Below are 22,858 nucleotides of genomic sequence, written 5' to 3'. Positions count from 1 at the left end.
TTCACAGCACAGACGCTTTCTTCTGCATGCTGTTCTTTCCCAGTTCAGGGCTCCTTCAAGGCTCTCCCTGAATGGCTACGCCGCCCCCTTTTATCCCAGTTCTCTTCAATGCTCACAGCTGCAGCCCATCAAGGACAACCAGGACCTGTGGGGCAAAGCCTCTAGACAGATATTCAAATAGAATCCATTTCCTCTACTCTAGCCAGTAAGTACTACCCTACAAGTCCTCAGAACCCCAAAGGCCACCTTTCATCTGACACCCAGACCCTGGGGAAAGGACTTCTTTTTCCCATGGCAAATGGCCTCCCTTGGCAGCCACTCACCCTGGCAGAAAGTGGGAGCCTAGCTAGAATGATGCAATCGTTGCTGGATTTTTCCAAAAGAAAAGCTGGCAGCAACTAGGGCCCTGGAAGTACTTAGAGCCTCAAACGCCACCTTGAACATATTCCTGAGACCCTGGGGAAAGGACTTCGTTTTTCCCATGGAAAATGGCCTTCATTTGTGGCCACTTGGCCTGGCAGGCAGGGCAGTGCCAAGCCAGGAATCTACAAACTCTGCTGGATCCTTCCAGAACGAAAGCTGCCAGCAACTAGGACCCTGCAAGTCCTTAGAGCCCCAGATGCCACCAGTCATCTGACACCCAGAGCCTGGGCCAATGACTTCGTTTTCCCCATGGAAAATGGCCTCCATTTCTGGCCACTCGCCCTGACCAAGAGGGTGGTGCCCAGCAAGAAATTTGCAAGCTTTGCTGGATTGCTCCAAATCTAAAGCTACCACTTGTTGTTGTTCTATTTCTCTAGAGTCCCATCATGCTGTTCTCAGATTGTTAAAGTCCATACCTCCTCGGTGTGTTCTTATGGCTGCAGATCTTCACAGCACAGACGCTTTCTTCTGCATGCTGTTCTTTCCCAGTTCAGGGCTCCTTCAAGGCTCTCCCTGAATGGCTACGCCGCCCCCTTTTATCCCAGTTCTCTTCAATGCTCACAGCTGCAGCCCATCAAGGACAACCAGGACCTGTGGGGCAAAGCCTCTAGACAGATATTCAAATAGAATCCATTTCCTCTACTCTAGCCAGTAAGTACTACCCTACAAGTCCTCAGAACCCCAAAGGCCACCTTTCATCTGACACCCAGACCCTGGGGAAAGGACTTCTTTTTCCCATGGCAAATGGCCTCCCTTGGCAGCCACTCACCCTGGCAGAAAGTGGGAGCCTAGCTAGAATGATGCAATCGTTGCTGGATTTTTCCAAAAGAAAAGCTGGCAGCAACTAGGGCCCTGGAAGTACTTAGAGCCTCAAACGCCACCTTGAACATATTCCTGAGACCCTGGGGAAAGGACTTCGTTTTTCCCATGGAAAATGGCCTTCATTTGTGGCCACTTGGCCTGGCAGGCAGGGCAGTGCCAAGCCAGGAATCTACAAACTCTGCTGGATCCTTCCAGAACGAAAGCTGCCAGCAACTAGGACCCTGCAAGTCCTTAGAGCCCCAGATGCCACCAGTCATCTGACACCCAGAGCCTGGGCCAATGACTTCGTTTTCCCCATGGAAAATGGCCTCCATTTCTGGCCACTCGCCCTGACCAAGAGGGTGGTGCCCAGCAAGAAATTTGCAAGCTTTGCTGGATTGCTCCAAATCGAAAGCTACCACTTGTTGTTGTTCTATTTCTCTAGAGTCCCATCATGCTGTTCTCAGATTGCTAAAGTCCATACCTCCTCGGTGTGTTCTTATGGCTGCAGATCTTCACAGCACAGACGCTTTCTTCTGCATGCTGTTCTTTCCCAGTTCAGGGCTCCTTCAAGGCTCTCCCTGAATGGCTACGCCGCCCCCTTTTATCCCAGTTCTCTTCAATGCTCACAGCTGCAGCCCATCAAGGACAACCAGGACCTGTGGGACAGATATTCAAATAGAATCCATTTCCTCTACTCTAGCCAGTAAGTACTACCCTACAAGTCCTCAGAACCCCAAAGGCCACCTTTCATCTGACACCCAGACCCTGGGGAAAGGACTTCTTTTTCCCATGGCAAATGGCCTCCCTTGGCAGCCACTCACCCTGGCAGAAAGTGGGAGCCTAGCTAGAATGATGCAATCGTTGCTGGATTTTTCCAAAAGAAAAGCTGGCAGCAACTAGGGCCCTGGAAGTACTTAGAGCCTCAAACGCCACCTTGAACATATTACTGAGACCCTGGGGAAAGGACTTCGTTTTTCCCATGGAAAATGGCCTTCATTTCTGGCCACTTGGCCTGGCAGGCAGGGCAGTGCCAAGCCAGGAATCTACAAACTCTGCTGGATCCTTCCAGAACGAAAGCTGCCAGCAACTAGGACCCTGCAAGTCCTTACAGCCCCAGATGCCACCAGTCATCTGACACCCAGAGCCTGGGCCAATGACTTCGTTTTCCCCATGGAAAATGGCCTCCATTTCTGGCCACTCGCCCTGACCAAGAGGGTGGTGCCCAGCAAGAAATTTGCAAGCTTTGCTGGATTGCTCCAAATCTAAAGCTACCACTTGTTGTTGTTCTATTTCTCTAGAGTCCCATCATGCTGTTCTCAGATTGCTAAAGTCCATACCTCCTCGGTGTGTTCTTATGGCTGCAGATCTTCACAGCACAGACGCTTTCTTCTGCATGCTGTTCTTTCCCAGTTCAGGGCTCCTTCAAGGCTCTCCCTGAATGGCTAAGCCGCCCCCTTTTATCCCAGTTCTCTTCAATGCTCACAGCTGCAGCCCATCAAGGACAACCAGGACCTGTGGGGCAAAGCCTCTAGACAGATATTCAAATAGAATCCATTTCCTCTACTCTAGCCAGTAAGTACTACCCTACAAGTCCTCAGAACCCCAAAGGCCACCTTTCATCTGACACCCAGACCCTGGGGAAAGGACTTCTTTTTCCCATGGCAAATGGCCTCCCTTGGCAGCCACTCACCCTGGCAGAAAGTGGGAGCCTAGCTAGAATGATGCAATCGTTGCTGGATTTTTCCAAAAGAAAAGCTGCCAGCAACTAGGGCCCTGGAAGTACTTAGAGCCTCAAACGCCACCTTGAACATATTCCTGAGACCCTGGGGAAAGGACTTCGTTTTTCCCATGGAAAATGGCCTTCATTTGTGGCCACTTGGCCTGGCAGGCAGGGCAGTGCCAAGCCAGGAATCTACAAACTCTGCTGGATCCTTCCAGAACGAAAGCTGCCAGCAACTAGGACCCTGCAAGTCCTTAGAGCCCCAGATGCCACCTGTCATCTGACACCCAGAGCCTGGGCCAATGACTTCGTTTTCCCCATGGAAAATGGCCTCCATTTCTGGACACTCGCCCTGACCAAGAGGGTGGTGCCCAGCAAGAAATTTGCAAGCTTTGCTGGATTGCTCCAAATCGAAAGCTGCCACTTGTTGTTCTTCTATTTCTCTAGAGTCCCATCATGCTGTTCTCAGATTGCTAAAGTCCATACCTCCTCGGTGTGTTCTTATGGCTGCAGATCTTCACAGCACAGACGCTTTCTTCTGCATGCTGTTCTTTCCCAGTTCAGGGCTCCTTCAAGGCTCTCCCTGAATGGCTACGCCGCCCCCTTTTATCCCAGTTCTCTTCAATGCTCACAGCTGCAGCCCATCAAGGACAACCAGGACCTGTGGGACAGATATTAAAATAGAATCCATTTCCTCTACTCTAGCCAGTAAGTACTACCCTACAAGTCCTCAGAACCCCAAAGGCCACCTTTCATCTGACACCCAGACCCTGGGGAAAGGACTTCTTTTTCCCATGGCAAATGGCCTCCCTTGGCAGCCACTCACCCTGGCAGAAAGTGGGAGCCTAGCTAGAATGATGCAATCGTTGCTGGATTTTTCCAAAAGAAAAGCTGCCAGCAACTAGGGCCCTGGAAGTACTTAGAGCCTCAAACGCCACCTTGAACATATTCCTGAGACCCTGGGGAAAGGACTTCGTTTTTCCCATGGAAAATGGCCTTCATTTCTGGCCACTTGGCCTGGCAGGCAGGGCAGTGCCAAGCCAGGAATCTACAAACTCTGCTGGATCCTTCCAGAACGAAAGCTGCCAGCAACTAGGACCCTGCAAGTCCTTACAGCCCCAGATGCCACCAGTCATCTGACACCCAGAGCCTGGGCCAATGACTTCGTTTTCCCCATGGAAAATGGCCTCCATTTCTGGCCACTCGCCCTGACCAAGAGGGTGGTGCCCAGCAAGAAATTTGCAAGCTTTGCTGGATTGCTCCAAATCTAAAGCTACCACTTGTTGTTGTTCTATTTCTCTAGAGTCCCATCATGCTGTTCTCAGATTGCTAAAGTCCATACCTCCTCGGTGTGTTCTTATGGCTGCAGATCTTCACAGCACAGACGCTTTCTTCTGCATGCTGTTCTTTCCCAGTTCAGGGCTCCTTCAAGGCTCTCCCTGAATGGCTAAGCCGCCCCCTTTTATCCCAGTTCTCTTCAATGCTCACAGCTGCAGCCCATCAAGGACAACCAGGACCTGTGGGGCAAAGCCTCTAGACAGATATTCAAATAGAATCCATTTCCTCTACTCTAGCCAGTAAGTACTACCCTACAAGTCCTCAGAACCCCAAAGGCCACCTTTCATCTGACACCCAGACCCTGGGGAAAGGACTTCTTTTTCCCATGGCAAATGGCCTCCCTTGGCAGCCACTCACCCTGGCAGAAAGTGGGAGCCTAGCTAGAATGATGCAATCGTTGCTGGATTTTTCCAAAAGAAAAGCTGCCAGCAACTAGGGCCCTGGAAGTACTTAGAGCCTCAAACGCCACCTTGAACATATTCCTGAGACCCTGGGGAAAGGACTTCGTTTTTCCCATGGAAAATGGCCTTCATTTGTGGCCACTTGGCCTGGCAGGCAGGGCAGTGCCAAGCCAGGAATCTACAAACTCTGCTGGATCCTTCCAGAACGAAAGCTGCCAGCAACTAGGACCCTGCAAGTCCTTAGAGCCCCAGATGCCACCTGTCATCTGACACCCAGAGCCTGGGCCAATGACTTCGTTTTCCCCATGGAAAATGGCCTCCATTTCTGGCCACTCGCCCTGACCAAGAGGGTGGTGCCCAGCAAGAAATTTGCAAGCTTTGCTGGATTGCTCCAAATCGAAAGCTGCCACTTGTTGTTCTTCTATTTCTCTAGAGTCCCATCATGCTGTTCTCAGATTGCTAAAGTCCATACCTCCTCGGTGTGTTCTTATGGCTGCAGATCTTCACAGCACAGACGCTTTCTTCTGCATGCTGTTCTTTCCCAGTTCAGGGCTCCTTCAAGGCTCTCCCTGAATGGCTACGCCGCCCCCTTTTATCCCAGTTCTCTTCAATGCTCACAGCTGCAGCCCATCAAGGACAACCAGGACCTGTGGGACAGATATTCAAATAGAATCCATTTCCTCTACTCTAGCCAGTAAGTACTACCCTACAAGTCCTCAGAACCCCAAAGGCCACCTTTCATCTGACACCCAGACCCTGGGGAAAGGACTTCTTTTTCCCATGGCAAATGGCCTCCCTTGGCAGCCACTCACCCTGGCAGAAAGTGGGAGCCTAGCTAGAATGATGCAATCGTTGCTGGATTTTTCCAAAAGAAAAGCTGGCAGCAACTAGGGCCCTGGAAGTACTTAGAGCCTCAAACGCCACCTTGAACATATTACTGAGACCCTGGGGAAAGGACTTCGTTTTTCCCATGGAAAATGGCCTTCATTTCTGGCCACTTGGCCTGGCAGGCAGGGCAGTGCCAAGCCAGGAATCTACAAACTCTGCTGGATCCTTCCAGAACGAAAGCTGCCAGCAACTAGGACCCTGCAAGTCCTTACAGCCCCAGATGCCACCAGTCATCTGACACCCAGAGCCTGGGCCAATGACTTCGTTTTCCCCATGGAAAATGGCCTCCATTTCTGGCCACTCGCCCTGACCAAGAGGGTGGTGCCCAGCAAGAAATTTGCAAGCTTTGCTGGATTGCTCCAAATCTAAAGCTACCACTTGTTGTTGTTCTATTTCTCTAGAGTCCCATCATGCTGTTCTCAGATTGCTAAAGTCCATACCTCCTCGGTGTGTTCTTATGGCTGCAGATCTTCACAGCACAGACGCTTTCTTCTGCATGCTGTTCTTTCCCAGTTCAGGGCTCCTTCAAGGCTCTCCCTGAATGGCTAAGCCGCCCCCTTTTATCCCAGTTCTCTTCAATGCTCACAGCTGCAGCCCATCAAGGACAACCAGGACCTGTGGGGCAAAGCCTCTAGACAGATATTCAAATAGAATCCATTTCCTCTACTCTAGCCAGTAAGTACTACCCTACAAGTCCTCAGAACCCCAAAGGCCACCTTTCATCTGACACCCAGACCCTGGGGAAAGGACTTCTTTTTCCCATGGCAAATGGCCTCCCTTGGCAGCCACTCACCCTGGCAGAAAGTGGGAGCCTAGCTAGAATGATGCAATCGTTGCTGGATTTTTCCAAAAGAAAAGCTGCCAGCAACTAGGGCCCTGGAAGTACTTAGAGCCTCAAACGCCACCTTGAACATATTCCTGAGACCCTGGGGAAAGGACTTCGTTTTTCCCATGGAAAATGGCCTTCATTTCTGGCCACTTGGGCTGGCAGGCAGTGCAGTGCCAAGCCAGGAATCTACAAACTGTGCTGGATCCTTCCAGAACGAAAGCTGCCAGCAACTAGGACCCTGCAAGTCCTTAGAGCCCCAGATGCCACCAGTCATCTGACACCCAGAGCCTGGGCCAATGACTTCGTTTTCCCCATGGAAAATGGCCTCCATTTCTGGCCACTCGCCCTGACCAAGAGGGTGGTGCCCAGCAAGAAATTTGCAAGCTTTGCTGGATTGCTCCAAATCGAAAGCTGCCACTTGTTGTTGTTCTATTTCTCTAGAGTCCCATCATGCTGTTCTCAGATTGCTAAAGTCCATACCTCCTCGGTGTGTTCTTATGGCTGCAGATCTTCACAGCACAGACGCTTTCTTCTGCATGCTGTTCTTTCCCAGTTCAGGGCTCCTTCAAGGCTCTCCCTGAATGGCTACGCCGCCCCCTTTTATCCCAGTTCTCTTCAATGCTCACAGCTGCAGCCCATCAAGGACAACCAGGACCTGTGGGGCAAAGCCTCTAGACAGATATTCAAATAGAATCCATTTCCTCTACTCTAGCCAGTAAGTACTACCCTACAAGTCCTCAGAACCCCAAAGGCCACCTTTCATCTGACACCCAGACCCTGGGGAAAGGACTTCTTTTTCCCATGGCAAATGGCCTCCCTTGGCAGCCACTCACCCTGGCAGAAAGTGGGAGCCTAGCTAGAATGATGCAATCGTTGCTGGATTTTTCCAAAAGAAAAGCTGGCAGCAACTAGGGCCCTGGAAGTACTTAGAGCCTCAAACGCCACCTTGAACATATTACTGAGACCCTGGGGAAAGGACTTCGTTTTTCCCATGGAAAATGGCCGTCATTTCTGGCCACTTGGCCTGGCAGGCAGGGCAGTGCCAAGCCAGGAATCTACAAACTGTGCTGGATCCTTCCAGAACGAAAGCTGCCAGCAACTAGGACCCTGCAAGTCCTTACAGCCCCAGATGCCACCAGTCATCTGACACCCAGAGCCTGGGCCAATGACTTCGTTTTCCCCATGGAAAATGGCCTCCATTTCTGGCCACTCGCCCTGACCAAGAGGGTGGTGCCCAGCAAGAAATTTGCAAGCTTTGCTGGATTGCTCCAAATCTAAAGCTGCCACTTGTTGTTGTTCTATTTCTCTAGAGTCCCATCATGCTGTTCTCAGATTGCTAAAGTCCATACCTCCTCGGTGTGTTCTTATGGCTGCAGATCTTCACAGCACAGACGCTTTCTTCTGCATGCTGTTCTTTCCCAGTTCAGGGCTCCTTCAAGGCTCTCCCTGAATGGCTACGCCGCCCCCTTTTATCCCAGTTCTCTTCAATGCTCACAGCTGCAGCCCATCAAGGACAACCAGGACCTGTGGGGCAAAGCCTCTAGACAGATATTCAAATAGAATCCATTTCCTCTACTCTAGCCAGTAAGTACTACCCTACAAGTCCTCAGAACCCCAAAGGCCACCTTTCATCTGACACCCAGACCCTGGGGAAAGGACTTCTTTTTCCCATGGCAAATGGCCTCCCTTGGCAGCCACTCACCCTGGCAGAAAGTGGGAGCCTAGCTAGAATGATGCAATCGTTGCTGGATTTTTCCAAAAGAAAAGCTGGCAGCAACTAGGGCCCTGGAAGTACTTAGAGCCTCAAACGCCACCTTGAACATATTCCTGAGACCCTGGGGAAAGGACTTCGTTTTTCCCATGGAAAATGGCCTTCATTTGTGGCCACTTGGCCTGGCAGGCAGGGCAGTGCCAAGCCAGGAATCTACAAACTGTGCTGGATCCTTCCAGAACGAAAGCTGCCAGCAACTAGGACCCTGCAAGTCCTTAGAGCCCCAGATGCCACCTGTCATCTGACACCCAGAGCCTGGGCCAATGACTTCGTTTTCCCCATGGAAAATTGCCTCCATTTCTGGCCACTCGCCCTGACCAAGAGGGTGGTGCCCAGCAAGAAATTTGCAAGCTTTGCTGGATTGCTCCAAATCTAAAGCTGCCACTTGTTGTTGTTCTATTTCTCTAGAGTCCCATCATGCTGTTCTCAGATTGCTAAAGTCCATACCTCCTCGGTGTGTTCTTATGGCTGCAGATCTTCACAGCACAGACGCTTTCTTCTGCATGCTGTTCTTTCCCAGTTCAGGGCTCCTTCAAGGCTCTCCCTGAATGGCTACGCCGCCCCCTTTTATCCCAGTTCTCTTCAATGCTCACAGCTGCAGCCCATCAAGGACAACCAGGACCTGTGGGGCAAAGCCTCTAGACAGATATTCAAATAGAATCCATTTCCTCTACTCTAGCCAGTAAGTACTACCCTACAAGTCCTCAGAACCCCAAAGGCCACCTTTCATCTGACACCCAGACCCTGGGGAAAGGACTTCTTTTTCCCATGGCAAATGGCCTCCCTTGGCAGCCACTCACCCTGGCAGAAAGTGGGAGCCTAGCTAGAATGATGCAATCGTTGCTGGATTTTTCCAAAAGAAAAGCTGGCAGCAACTAGGGCCCTGGAAGTACTTAGAACCTCAAACGCCACCTTGAACATATTACTGAGACCCTGGGGAAAGGACTTAGTTTTTCCCATGGAAAATGGCCTTCATTTCTGGCCACTTGGCCTGGCAGGCAGGGCAGTGCCAAGCCAGGAATCTACAAACTGTGCTGGATCCTTCCAAAACGAAAGCTGCCAGCAACTAGGACCCTGCAAGTCCTTAGAGCCCCAGATGCCACCAGTCATCTGACACCCAGAGCCTGGGCCAATGACTTCGTTTTCCCCATGGAAAATTGCCTCCATTTCTGGCCACTCGCCCTGACCAAGAGGGTGGTGCCCAGCAAGAAATTTGCAAGCTTTGCTGGATTGCTCCAAATCGAAAGCTGCCACTTGTTGTTGTTCTATTTCTCTAGAGTCCCATCATGCTGTTCTCAGATTGCTAAAGTCCATACCTCCTCGGTGTGTTCTTATGGCTGCAGATCTTCACAGCACAGACGCTTTCTTCTGCATGCTGTTCTTTCCCAGTTCAGGGCTCCTTCAAGGCTCTCCCTGAATGGCTACGCCGCCCCCTTTTATCCCAGTTCTCTTCAATGCTCACAGCTGCAGCCCATCAAGGACAACCAGGACCTGTGGGGCAAAGCCTCTAGACAGATATTCAAATAGAATCCATTTCCTCTACTCTAGCCAGTAAGTACTACCCTACAAGTCCTCAGAACCCCAAAGGCCACCTTTCATCTGACACCCAGACCCTGGGGAAAGGACTTCTTTTTCCCATGGCAAATGGCCTCCCTTGGCAGCCACTCACCCTGGCAGAAAGTGGGAGCCTAGCTAGAATGATGCAATCGTTGCTGGATTTTTCCAAAAGAAAAGCTGGCAGCAACTAGGGCCCTGGAAGTACTTAGAACCTCAAACGCCACCTTGAACATATTACTGAGACCCTGGGGAAAGGACTTCGTTTTTCCCATGGAAAATGGCCTTCATTTCTGGCCACTTGGCCTGGCAGGCAGGGCAGTGCCAAGCCAGGAATCTACAAACTCTGCTGGATCCTTCCAGAACGAAAGCTGCCAGCAACTAGGACCCTGCAAGTCCTTAGAGCCCCAGATGCCACCAGTCATCTGACACCCAGAGCCTGGGCCAATGACTTCGTTTTCCCCATGGAAAATGACCTCCATTTCTGGCCACTCGCCCTGACCAAGAGGGTGGTGCCCAGCAAGAAATTTGCAAGCTTTGCTGGATTGCTCCAAATCGAAAGCTGCCACTTGTTGTTGTTCTATTTCTCTAGAGTCCCATCATGCTGTTCTCAGATTGCTAAAGTCCATACCTCCTCGGTGTGTTCTTATGGCTGCAGATCTTCACAGCACAGACGCTTTCTTCTGCATGCTGTTCTTTCCCAGTTCAGGGCTCCTTCAAGGCTCTCCCTGAATGGCTACGCCGCCCCCTTTTATCCCAGTTCTCTTCAATGCTCACAGCTGCAGCCCATCAAGGACAACCAGGACCTGTGGGGCAAAGCCTCTAGACAGATATTCAAATAGAATCCATTTCCTCTACTCTAGCCAGTAAGTACTACCCTACAAGTCCTCAGAACCCCAAAGGCCACCTTTCATCTGACACCCAGACCCTGGGGAAAGGACTTCTTTTTCCCATGGCAAATGGCCTCCCTTGGCAGCCACTCACCCTGGCAGAAAGTGGGAGCCTAGCTAGAATGATGCAATCGTTGCTGGATTTTTCCAAAAGAAAAGCTGGCAGCAACTAGGGCCCTGGAAGTACTTAGAGCCTCAAACGCCACCTTGAACATATTACTGAGACCCTGGGGAAAGGACTTCGTTTTTCCCATGGAAAATGGCCTTCATTTGTGGCCACTTGGCCTGGCAGGCAGGGCAGTGCCAAGCCAGGAATCTACAAACTGTGCTGGATCCTTCCAGAACGAAAGCTGCCAGCAACTAGGACCCTGCAAGTCCTTAGAGCCCCAGATGCCACCTGTCATCTGACACCCAGAGCCTGGGCCAATGACTTCGTTTTCCCCATGGAAAATGGCCTCCATTTCTGGCCACTCGCCCTGACCAAGAGGGTGGTGCCCAGCAAGAAATTTGCAATCTTTGCTGGATTGCTCCAAATCGAAAGCTGCCACTTGTTGTTGTTCTATTTCTCTAGAGTCCCATCATGCTGTTCTCAGATTGCTAAAGTCCATACCTCCTCGGTGTGTTCTTATGGCTGCAGATCTTCACAGCACAGACGCTTTCTTCTGCATGCTGTTCTTTCCCAGTTCAGGGCTCCTTCAAGGCTCTCCCTGAATGGCTACGCCGCCCCCTTTTATCCCAGTTCTCTTCAATGCTCACAGCTGCAGCCCATCAAGGACAACCAGGACCTGTGGGGCAAAGCCTCTAGACAGATATTCAAATAGAATCCATTTCCTCTACTCTAGCCAGTAAGTACTACCCTACAAGTCCTCAGAACCCCAAAGGCCACCTTTCATCTGACACCCAGACCCTGGGGAAAGGACTTCTTTTTCCCATGGCAAATGGCCTCCCTTGGCAGCCACTCACCCTGGCAGAAAGTGGGAGCCTAGCTAGAATGATGCAATCGTTGCTGGATTTTTCCAAAAGAAAAGCTGGCAGCAACTAGGGCCCTGGAAGTACTTAGAGCCTCAAACGCCACCTTGAACATATTCCTGAGACCCTGGGGAAAGGACTTCGTTTTTCCCATGGAAAATGGCCTTCATTTCTGGCCACTTGGCCTGGCAGGCAGGGCAGTGCCAAGCCAGGAATCTACAAACTCTGCTGGATCCTTCCAGAACGAAAGCTGCCAGCAACTAGGACCCTGCAAGTCCTTAGAGCCCCAGATGCCACCAGTCATCTGACACCCAGAGCCTGGGCCAATGACTTCGTTTTCCCCATGGAAAATGGCCTCCATTTCTGGCCACTCGCCCTGACCAAGAGGGTGGTGCCCAGCAAGAAATTTGCAAGCTTTGCTGGATTGCTCCAAATCGAAAGCTGCCACTTGTTGTTGTTCTATTTCTCTAGAGTCCCATCATGCTGTTCTCAGATTGCTAAAGTCCATACCTCCTCGGTGTGTTCTTATGGCTGCAGATCTTCACAGCACAGACGCTTTCTTCTGCATGCTGTTCTTTCCCAGTTCAGGGCTCCTTCAAGGCTCTCCCTGAATGGCTACGCCGCCCCCTTTTATCCCAGTTCTCTTCAATGCTCACAGCTGCAGCCCATCAAGGACAACCAGGACCTGTGGGGCAAAGCCTCTAGACAGATATTCAAATAGAATCCATTTCCTCTACTCTAGCCAGTAAGTACTACCCTACAAGTCCTCAGAACCCCAAAGGCCACCTTTCATCTGACACCCAGACCCTGGGGAAAGGACTTCTTTTTCCCATGGCAAATGGCCTCCCTTGGCAGCCACTCACCCTGGCAGAAAGTGGGAGCCTAGCTAGAATGATGCGATCGTTGCTGGATTTTTCCAAAAGAAAAGCTGGCAGCAACTAGGGCCCTGGAAGTACTTAGAGCCTCAAACGCCACCTTGAACATATTCCTGAGACCCTGGGGAAAGGACTTCGTTTTTCCCATGGAAAATGGCCTTCATTTCTGGCCACTTGGCCTGGCAGGCAGGGCAGTGCCAAGCCAGGAATCTACAAACTCTGCTGGATCCTTCCAGAACGAAAGCTGCCAGCAACTAGGACCCTGCAAGTCCTTAGAGCCCCAGATGCCACCAGTCATCTGACACCCAGAGCCTGGGCCAATGACTTCGTTTTCCCCATGGAAAATGGCCTCCATTTCTGGCCACTCGCCCTGACCAAGAGGGTGGTGCCCAGCAAGAAATTTGCAAGCTTTGCTGGATTGCTCCAAATCGAAAGCTGCCACTTGTTGTTGTTCTATTTCTCTAGAGTCCCATCATGCTGTTCTCAGATTGCTAAAGTCCATACCTCCTCGGTGTGTTCTTATGGCTGCAGATCTTCACAGCACAGACGCTTTCTTCTGCATGCTGTTCTTTCCCAGTTCAGGGCTCCTTCAAGGCTCTCCCTGAATGGCTACGCCGCCCCCTTTTATCCCAGTTCTCTTCAATGCTCACAGCTGCAGCCCATCAAGGACAACCAGGACCTGTGGGGCAAAGCCTCTAGACAGATATTCAAATAGAATCCATTTCCTCTACTCTAGCCAGTAAGTACTACCCTACAAGTCCTCAGAACCCCAAAGGCCACCTTTCATCTGACACCCAGACCCTGGGGAAAGGACTTCTTTTTCCCATGGCAAATGGCCTCCCTTGGCAGCCACTCACCCTGGCAGAAAGTGGGAGCCTAGCTAGAATGATGCAATCGTTGCTGGATTTTTCCAAAAGAAAAGCTGGCAGCAACTAGGGCCCTGGAAGTACTTAGAGCCTCAAACGCCACCTTGAACATATTCCTGAGACCCTGGGGAAAGGACTTCGTTTTTCCCATGGAAAATGGCCTTCATTTGTGGCCACTTGGCCTGGCAGGCAGGGCAGTGCCAAGCCAGGAATCTACAAACTCTGCTGGATCCTTCCAAAACGAAAGCTGCCAGCAACTAGGACCCTGCAAGTCCTTAGAGCCCCAGATGCCACCTGTCATCTGACACCCAGAGCCTGGGCCAATGACTTCGTTTTCCCCATGGAAAATGGCCTCCATTTCTGGCCACTCGCCCTGACCAAGAGGGTGGTGCCCAGCAAGAAATTTGCAAGCTTTGCTGGATTGCTCCAAATCTAAAGCTGCCACTTGTTGTTGTTCTATTTCTCTAGAGTCCCATCATGCTGTTCTCAGATTGCTAAAGTCCATACCTCCTCGGTGTGTTCTTATGGCTGCAGATCTTCACAGCACAGACGCTTTCTTCTGCATGCTGTTCTTTCCCAGTTCAGGGCTCCTTCAAGGCTCTCCCTGAATGGCTACGCCGCCCCCTTTTATCCCAGTTCTCTTCAATGCTCACAGCTGCAGCCCATCAAGGACAACCAGGACCTGTGGGGCAAAGCCTCTAGACAGATATTCAAATAGAATCCATTTCCTCTACTCTAGCCAGTAAGTACTACCCTACAAGTCCTCAGAACCCCAAAGGCCACCTTTCATCTGACACCCAGACCCTGGGGAAAGGACTTCTTTTTCCCATGGCAAATGGCCTCCCTTGGCAGCCACTCACCCTGGCAGAAAGTGGGAGCCTAGCTAGAATGATGCAATCGTTGCTGGATTTTTCCAAAAGAAAAGCTGCCAGCAACTAGGGCCCTGGAAGTACTTAGAGCCTCAAACGCCACCTTGAACATATTCCTGAGACCCTGGGGAAAGGACTTCGTTTTTCCCATGGAAAATGGCCTTCATTTCTGGCCACTTGGCCTGGCAGGCAGGGCAGTGCCAAGCCAGGAATCTACAAACTGTGCTGGATCCTTCCAGAACGAAAGCTGCCAGCAACTAGGACCCTGCAAGTCCTTAGAGCCCCAGATGCCACCTGTCATCTGACACCCAGAGCCTGGGCCAATGACTTCGTTTTCCCCATGGAAAATTGCCTCCATTTCTGGCCACTCGCCCTGACCAAGAGGGTGGTGCCCAGCAAGAAATTTGCAAGCTTTGCTGGATTGCTCCAAATCTAAAGCTGCCACTTGTTGTTGTTCTATTTCTCTAGAGTCCCATCATGCTGTTCTCAGATTGCTAAAGTCCATACCTCCTCGGTGTGTTCTTATGGCTGCAGATCTTCACAGCACAGACGCTTTCTTCTGCATGCTGTTCTTTCCCAGTTCAGGGCTCCTTCAAGGCTCTCCCTGAATGGCTACGCCGCCCCCTTTTATCCCAGTTCTCTTCAATGCTCACAGCTGCAGCCCATCAAGGACAACCAGGACCTGTGGGGCAAAGCCTCTAGACAGATATTCAAATAGAATCCATTTCCTCTACTCTAGCCAGTAAGTACTACCCTACAAGTCCTCAGAACCCCAAAGGCCACCTTTCATCTGACACCCAGACCCTGGGGAAAGGACTTCTTTTTCCCATGGCAAATGGCCTCCCTTGGCAGCCACTCACCCTGGCAGAAAGTGGGAGCCTAGCTAGAATGATGCAATCGTTGCTGGATTTTTCCAAAAGAAAAGCTGGCAGCAACTAGGGCCCTGGAAGTACTTAGAGCCTCAAACGCCACCTTGAACATATTACTGAGACCCTGGGGAAAGGACTTCGTTTTTCCCATGGAAAATGGCCTTCATTTCTGGCCACTTGGCCTGGCAGGCAGGGCAGTGCCAAGCCAGGAATCTACAAACTGTGCTGGATCCTTCCAGAACGAAAGCTGCCAGCAACTAGGACCCTGCAAGTCCTTAGAGCCCCAGATGCCACCAGTCATCTGACACCCAGAGCCTGGGCCAATGACTTCGTTTTCCCCATGGAAAATGGCCTCCATTTCTGGCCACTCGCCCTGACCAAGAGGGTGGTGCCCAGCAAGAAATTTGCAAGCTTTGCTGGATTGCTCCAAATCGAAAGCTGCCACTTGTTGTTGTTCTATTTCTCTAGAGTCCCATCATGCTGTTCTCAGATTGCTAAAGTCCATACCTCCTCGGTGTGTTCTTATGGCTGCAGATCTTCACAGCACAGACGCTTTCTTCTGCATGCTGTTCTTTCCCAGTTCAGGGCTCCTTCAAGGCTCTCCCTGAATGGCTACGCCGCCCCCTTTTATCCCAGTTCTCTTCAATGCTCACAGCTGCAGCCCATCAAGGACAACCAGGACCTGTGGGGCAAAGCCTCTAGACAGATATTCAAATAGAATCCATTTCCTCTACTCTAGCCAGTAAGTACTACCCTACAAGTCCTCAGAACCCCAAAGGCCACCTTTCATCTGACACCCAGACCCTGGGGAAAGGACTTCTTTTTCCCATGGCAAATGGCCTCCCTTGGCAGCCACTCACCCTGGCAGAAAGTGGGAGCCTAGCTAGAATGATGCGATCGTTGCTGGATTTTTCCAAAAGAAAAGCTGGCAGCAACTAGGGCCCTGGAAGTACTTAGAGCCTCAAACGCCACCTTGAACATATTCCTGAGACCCTGGGGAAAGGACTTCGTTTTTCCCATGGAAAATGGCCTTCATTTCTGGCCACTTGGCCTGGCAGGCAGGGCAGTGCCAAGCCAGGAATCTACAAACTCTGCTGGATCCTTCCAGAACGAAAGCTGCCAGCAACTAGGACCCTGCAAGTCCTTAGAGCCCCAGATGCCACCAGTCATCTGACACCCAGAGCCTGGGCCAATGACTTCGTTTTCCCCATGGAAAATGGCCTCCATTTCTGGCCACTCGCCCTGACCAAGAGGGTGGTGCCCAGCAAGAAATTTGCAAGCTTTGCTGGATTGCTCCAAATCGAAAGCTGCCACTTGTTGTTGTTCTATTTCTCTAGAGTCCCATCATGCTGTTCTCAGATTGCTAAAGTCCATACCTCCTCGGTGTGTTCTTATGGCTGCAGATCTTCACAGCACAGACGCTTTCTTCTGCATGCTGTTCTTTCCCAGTTCAGGGCTCCTTCAAGGCTCTCCCTGAATGGCTACGCCGCCCCCTTTTATCCCAGTTCTCTTCAATGCTCACAGCTGCAGCCCATCAAGGACAACCAGGACCTGTGGGGCAAAGCCTCTAGACAGATATTCAAATAGAATCCATTTCCTCTACTCTAGCCAGTAAGTACTACCCTACAAGTCCTCAGAACCCCAAAGGCCACCTTTCATCTGACACCCAGACCCTGGGGAAAGGACTTCTTTTTCCCATGGCAAATGGCCTCCCTTGGCAGCCACTCACCCTGGCAGAAAGTGGGAGCCTAGCTAGAATGATGCAATCGTTGCTGGATTTTTCCAAAAGAAAAGCTGGCAGCAACTAGGGCCCTGGAAGTACTTAGAGCCTCAAACGCCACCTTGAACATATTCCTGAGACCCTGGGGAAAGGACTTCGTTTTTCCCATGGAAAATGGCCTTCATTTGTGGCCACTTGGCCTGGCAGGCAGGGCAGTGCCAAGCCAGGAATCTACAAACTCTGCTGGATCCTTCCAAAACGAAAGCTGCCAGCAACTAGGACCCTGCAAGTCCTTAGAGCCCCAGATGCCACCTGTCATCTGACACCCAGAGCCTGGGCCAATGACTTCGTTTTCCCCATGGAAAATGGCCTCCATTTCTGGCCACTCGCCCTGACCAAGAGGGTGGTGCCCAGCAAGAAATTTGCAAGCTTTGCTGGATTGCTCCAAATCTAAAGCTGCCACTTGTTGTTGTTCTATTTCTCTAGAGTCCCATCATGCTGTTCTCAGATTGCTAAAGTCCATACCTCCTCGGTGTGTTCTTATGGCTGCAGATCTTCACAGCACAGACGCTTTCTTCTGCATGCTGTTCTTTCCCAGTTCAGGGCTCCTTCAAGGCTCTCCCTGAATGGCTACGCCGCCCCCTTTTATCCCAGTTCTCTTCAATGCTCACAGCTGCAGCCCATCAAGGACAACCAGGACCTGTGGGGCAAAGCCTCTAGACAGATATTCAAATAGAATCCATTTCCTCTACTCTAGCCAGTAAGTACTACCCTACAAGTCCTCAGAACCCCAAAGGCCACCTTTCATCTGACACCCAGACCCTGGGGAAAGGACTTCTTTTTCCCATGGCAAATGGCCTCCCTTGGCAGCCACTCACCCTGGCAGAAAGTGGGAGCCTAGCTAGAATGATGCGATCGTTGCTGGATTTTTCCAAAAGAAAAGCTGGCAGCAACTAGGGCCCTGGAAGTACTTAGAGCCTCAAACGCCACCTTGAACATATTCCTGAGACCCTGGGGAAAGGACTTCGTTTTTCCCATGGAAAATGGCCTTCATTTCTGGCCACTTGGCCTGGCAGGCAGGGCAGTGCCAAGCCAGGAATCTACAAACTGTGCTGGATCCTTCCAGAACGAAAGCTGCCAGCAACTAGGACCCTGCAAGTCCTTAGAGCCCCAGATGCCACCTGTCATCTGACACCCAGAGCCTGGGCCAATGACTTCGTTTTCCCCATGGAAAATGGCCTCCATTTCTGGCCACTCGCCCTGACCAAGAGGGTGGTGCCCAGCAAGAAATTTGCAAGCTTTGCTGGATTGCTCCAAATCTAAAGCTGCCACTTGTTGTTGTTCTATTTCTCTAGAGTCCCATCATGCTGTTCTCAGATTGCTAAAGTCCATACCTCCTCGGTGTGTTCTTATGGCTGCAGATCTTCACAGCACAGACGCTTTCTTCTGCATGCTGTTCTTTCCCAGTTCAGGGCTCCTTCAAGGCTCTCCCTGAATGGCTACGCCGCCCCCTTTTATCCCAGTTCTCTTCAATGCTCACAGCTGCAGCCCATCAAGGACAACCAGGACCTGTGGGGCAAAGCCTCTAGACAGATATTCAAATAGAATCCATTTCCTCTACTCTAGCCAGTAAGTACTACCCTACAAGTCCTCAGAACCCCAAAGGCCACCTTTCATCTGACACCCAGACCCTGGGGAAAGGACTTCTTTTTCCCATGGCAAATGGCCTCCCTTGGCAGCCACTCACCCTGGCAGAAAGTGGGAGCCTAGCTAGAATGATGCAATCGTTGCTGGATTTTTCCAAAAGAAAAGCTGGCAGCAACTAGGGCCCTGGAAGTACTTAGAACCTCAAACGCCACCTTGAACATATTACTGAGACCCTGGGGAAAGGACTTCGTTTTTCCCATGGAAAATGGCCTTCATTTCTGGCCACTTGGCCTGGCAGGCAGGGCAGTGCCAAGCCAGGAATCTACAAACTGTGCTGGATCCTTCCAAAACGAAAGCTGCCAGCAACTAGGACCCTGCAAGTCCTTAGAGCCCCAGATGCCACCAGTCATCTGACACCCAGAGCCTGGGCCAATGACTTCGTTTTCCCCATGGAAAATTGCCTCCATTTCTGGCCACTCGCCCTGACCAAGAGGGTGGTGCCCAGCAAGAAATTTGCAAGCTTTGCTGGATTGCTCCAAATCTAAAGCTGCCACTTGTTGTTGTTCTATTTCTCTAGAGTCCCATCATGCTGTTCTCAGATTGCTAAAGTCCATACCTCCTCGGTGTGTTCTTATGGCTGCAGATCTTCACAGCACAGACGCTTTCTTCTGCATGCTGTTCTTTCCCAGTTCAGGGCTCCTTCAAGGCTCTCCCTGAATGGCTACGCCGCCCCCTTTTATCCCAGTTCTCTTCAATGCTCACAGCTGCAGCCCATCAAGGACAACCAGGACCTGTGGGGCAAAGCCTCTAGACAGATATTCAAATAGAATCCATTTCCTCTACTCTAGCCAGTAAGTACTACCCTACAAGTCCTCAGAACCCCAAAGGCCACCTTTCATCTGACACCCAGACCCTGGGGAAAGGACTTCTTTTTCCCATGGCAAATGGCCTCCCTTGGCAGCCACTCACCCTGGCAGAAAGTGGGAGCCTAGCTAGAATGATGCAATCGTTGCTGGATTTTTCCAAAAGAAAAGCTGGCAGCAACTAGGGCCCTGGAAGTACTTAGAACCTCAAACGCCACCTTGAACATATTACTGAGACCCTGGGGAAAGGACTTCGTTTTTCCCATGGAAAATGGCCTTCATTTCTGGCCACTTGGCCTGGCAGGCAGGGCAGTGCCAAGCCAGGAATCTACAAACTCTGCTGGATCCTTCCAGAACGAAAGCTGCCAGCAACTAGGACCCTGCAAGTCCTTAGAGCCCCAGATGCCACCAGTCATCTGACACCCAGAGCCTGGGCCAATGACTTCGTTTTCCCCATGGAAAATGACCTCCATTTCTGGCCACTCGCCCTGACCAAGAGGGTGGTGCCCAGCAAGAAATTTGCAAGCTTTGCTGGATTGCTCCAAATCGAAAGCTGCCACTTGTTGTTGTTCTATTTCTCTAGAGTCCCATCATGCTGTTCTCAGATTGCTAAAGTCCATACCTCCTCGGTGTGTTCTTATGGCTGCAGATCTTCACAGCACAGACGCTTTCTTCTGCATGCTGTTCTTTCCCAGTTCAGGGCTCCTTCAAGGCTCTCCCTGAATGGCTACGCCGCCCCCTTTTATCCCAGTTCTCTTCAATGCTCACAGCTGCAGCCCATCAAGGACAACCAGGACCTGTGGGGCAAAGCCTCTAGACAGATATTCAAATAGAATCCATTTCCTCTACTCTAGCCAGTAAGTACTACCCTACAAGTCCTCAGAACCCCAAAGGCCACCTTTCATCTGACACCCAGACCCTGGGGAAAGGACTTCTTTTTCCCATGGCAAATGGCCTCCCTTGGCAGCCACTCACCCTGGCAGAAAGTGGGAGCCTAGCTAGAATGATGCAATCGTTGCTGGATTTTTCCAAAAGAAAAGCTGGCAGCAACTAGGGCCCTGGAAGTACTTAGAGCCTCAAACGCCACCTTGAACATATTACTGAGACCCTGGGGAAAGGACTTCGTTTTTCCCATGGAAAATGGCCTTCATTTGTGGCCACTTGGCCTGGCAGGCAGGGCAGTGCCAAGCCAGGAATCTACAAACTGTGCTGGATCCTTCCAGAACGAAAGCTGCCAGCAACTAGGACCCTGCAAGTCCTTAGAGCCCCAGATGCCACCTGTCATCTGACACCCAGAGCCTGGGCCAATGACTTCGTTTTCCCCATGGAAAATGGCCTCCATTTCTGGCCACTCGCCCTGACCAAGAGGGTGGTGCCCAGCAAGAAATTTGCAATCTTTGCTGGATTGCTCCAAATCGAAAGCTGCCACTTGTTGTTGTTCTATTTCTCTAGAGTCCCATCATGCTGTTCTCAGATTGCTAAAGTCCATACCTCCTCGGTGTGTTCTTATGGCTGCAGATCTTCACAGCACAGACGCTTTCTTCTGCATGCTGTTCTTTCCCAGTTCAGGGCTCCTTCAAGGCTCTCCCTGAATGGCTACGCCGCCCCCTTTTATCCCAGTTCTCTTCAATGCTCACAGCTGCAGCCCATCAAGGACAACCAGGACCTGTGGGGCAAAGCCTCTAGACAGATATTCAAATAGAATCCATTTCCTCTACTCTAGCCAGTAAGTACTACCCTACAAGTCCTCAGAACCCCAAAGGCCACCTTTCATCTGACACCCAGACCCTGGGGAAAGGACTTCTTTTTCCCATGGCAAATGGCCTCCCTTGGCAGCCACTCACCCTGGCAGAAAGTGGGAGCCTAGCTAGAATGATGCAATCGTTGCTGGATTTTTCCAAAAGAAAAGCTGGCAGCAACTAGGGCCCTGGAAGTACTTAGAGCCTCAAACGCCACCTTGAACATATTCCTGAGACCCTGGGGAAAGGACTTCGTTTTTCCCATGGAAAATGGCCTTCATTTCTGGCCACTTGGCCTGGCAGGCAGGGCAGTGCCAAGCCAGGAATCTACAAACTCTGCTGGATCCTTCCAGAACGAAAGCTGCCAGCAACTAGGACCCTGCAAGTCCTTAGAGCCCCAGATGCCACCAGTCATCTGACACCCAGAGCCTGGGCCAATGACTTCGTTTTCCCCATGGAAAATGGCCTCCATTTCTGGCCACTCGCCCTGACCAAGAGGGTGGTGCCCAGCAAGAAATTTGCAAGCTTTGCTGGATTGCTCCAAATCGAAAGCTGCCACTTGTTGTTGTTCTATTTCTCTAGAGTCCCATCATGCTGTTCTCAGATTGCTAAAGTCCATACCTCCTCGGTGTGTTCTTATGGCTGCAGATCTTCACAGCACAGACGCTTTCTTCTGCATGCTGTTCTTTCCCAGTTCAGGGCTCCTTCAAGGCTCTCCCTGAATGGCTACGCCGCCCCCTTTTATCCCAGTTCTCTTCAATGCTCACAGCTGCAGCCCATCAAGGACAACCAGGACCTGTGGGGCAAAGCCTCTAGACAGATATTCAAATAGAATCCATTTCCTCTACTCTAGCCAGTAAGTACTACCCTACAAGTCCTCAGAACCCCAAAGGCCACCTTTCATCTGACACCCAGACCCTGGGGAAAGGACTTCTTTTTCCCATGGCAAATGGCCTCCCTTGGCAGCCACTCACCCTGGCAGAAAGTGGGAGCCTAGCTAGAATGATGCGATCGTTGCTGGATTTTTCCAAAAGAAAAGCTGGCAGCAACTAGGGCCCTGGAAGTACTTAGAGCCTCAAACGCCACCTTGAACATATTCCTGAGACCCTGGGGAAAGGACTTCGTTTTTCCCATGGAAAATGGCCTTCATTTCTGGCCACTTGGCCTGGCAGGCAGGGCAGTGCCAAGCCAGGAATCTACAAACTCTGCTGGATCCTTCCAGAACGAAAGCTGCCAGCAACTAGGACCCTGCAAGTCCTTAGAGCCCCAGATGCCACCAGTCATCTGACACCCAGAGCCTGGGCCAATGACTTCGTTTTCCCCATGGAAAATGGCCTCCATTTCTGGCCACTCGCCCTGACCAAGAGGGTGGTGCCCAGCAAGAAATTTGCAAGCTTTGCTGGATTGCTCCAAATCGAAAGCTGCCACTTGTTGTTGTTCTATTTCTCTAGAGTCCCATCATGCTGTTCTCAGATTGCTAAAGTCCATACCTCCTCGGTGTGTTCTTATGGCTGCAGATCTTCACAGCACAGACGCTTTCTTCTGCATGCTGTTCTTTCCCAGTTCAGGGCTCCTTCAAGGCTCTCCCTGAATGGCTACGCCGCCCCCTTTTATCCCAGTTCTCTTCAATGCTCACAGCTGCAGCCCATCAAGGACAACCAGGACCTGTGGGGCAAAGCCTCTAGACAGATATTCAAATAGAATCCATTTCCTCTACTCTAGCCAGTAAGTACTACCCTACAAGTCCTCAGAACCCCAAAGGCCACCTTTCATCTGACACCCAGACCCTGGGGAAAGGACTTCTTTTTCCCATGGCAAATGGC

Source organism: Agelaius phoeniceus, chromosome 13 (genome assembly GCF_051311805.1).
Source record: "Agelaius phoeniceus isolate bAgePho1 chromosome 13, bAgePho1.hap1, whole genome shotgun sequence".
NCBI classification, from domain to species: domain Eukaryota; kingdom Metazoa; phylum Chordata; class Aves; order Passeriformes; family Icteridae; genus Agelaius; species Agelaius phoeniceus.
The sequence above is the reverse complement of the archived record's forward strand: the minus strand, read 5'-3'. Positions refer to the sequence as shown.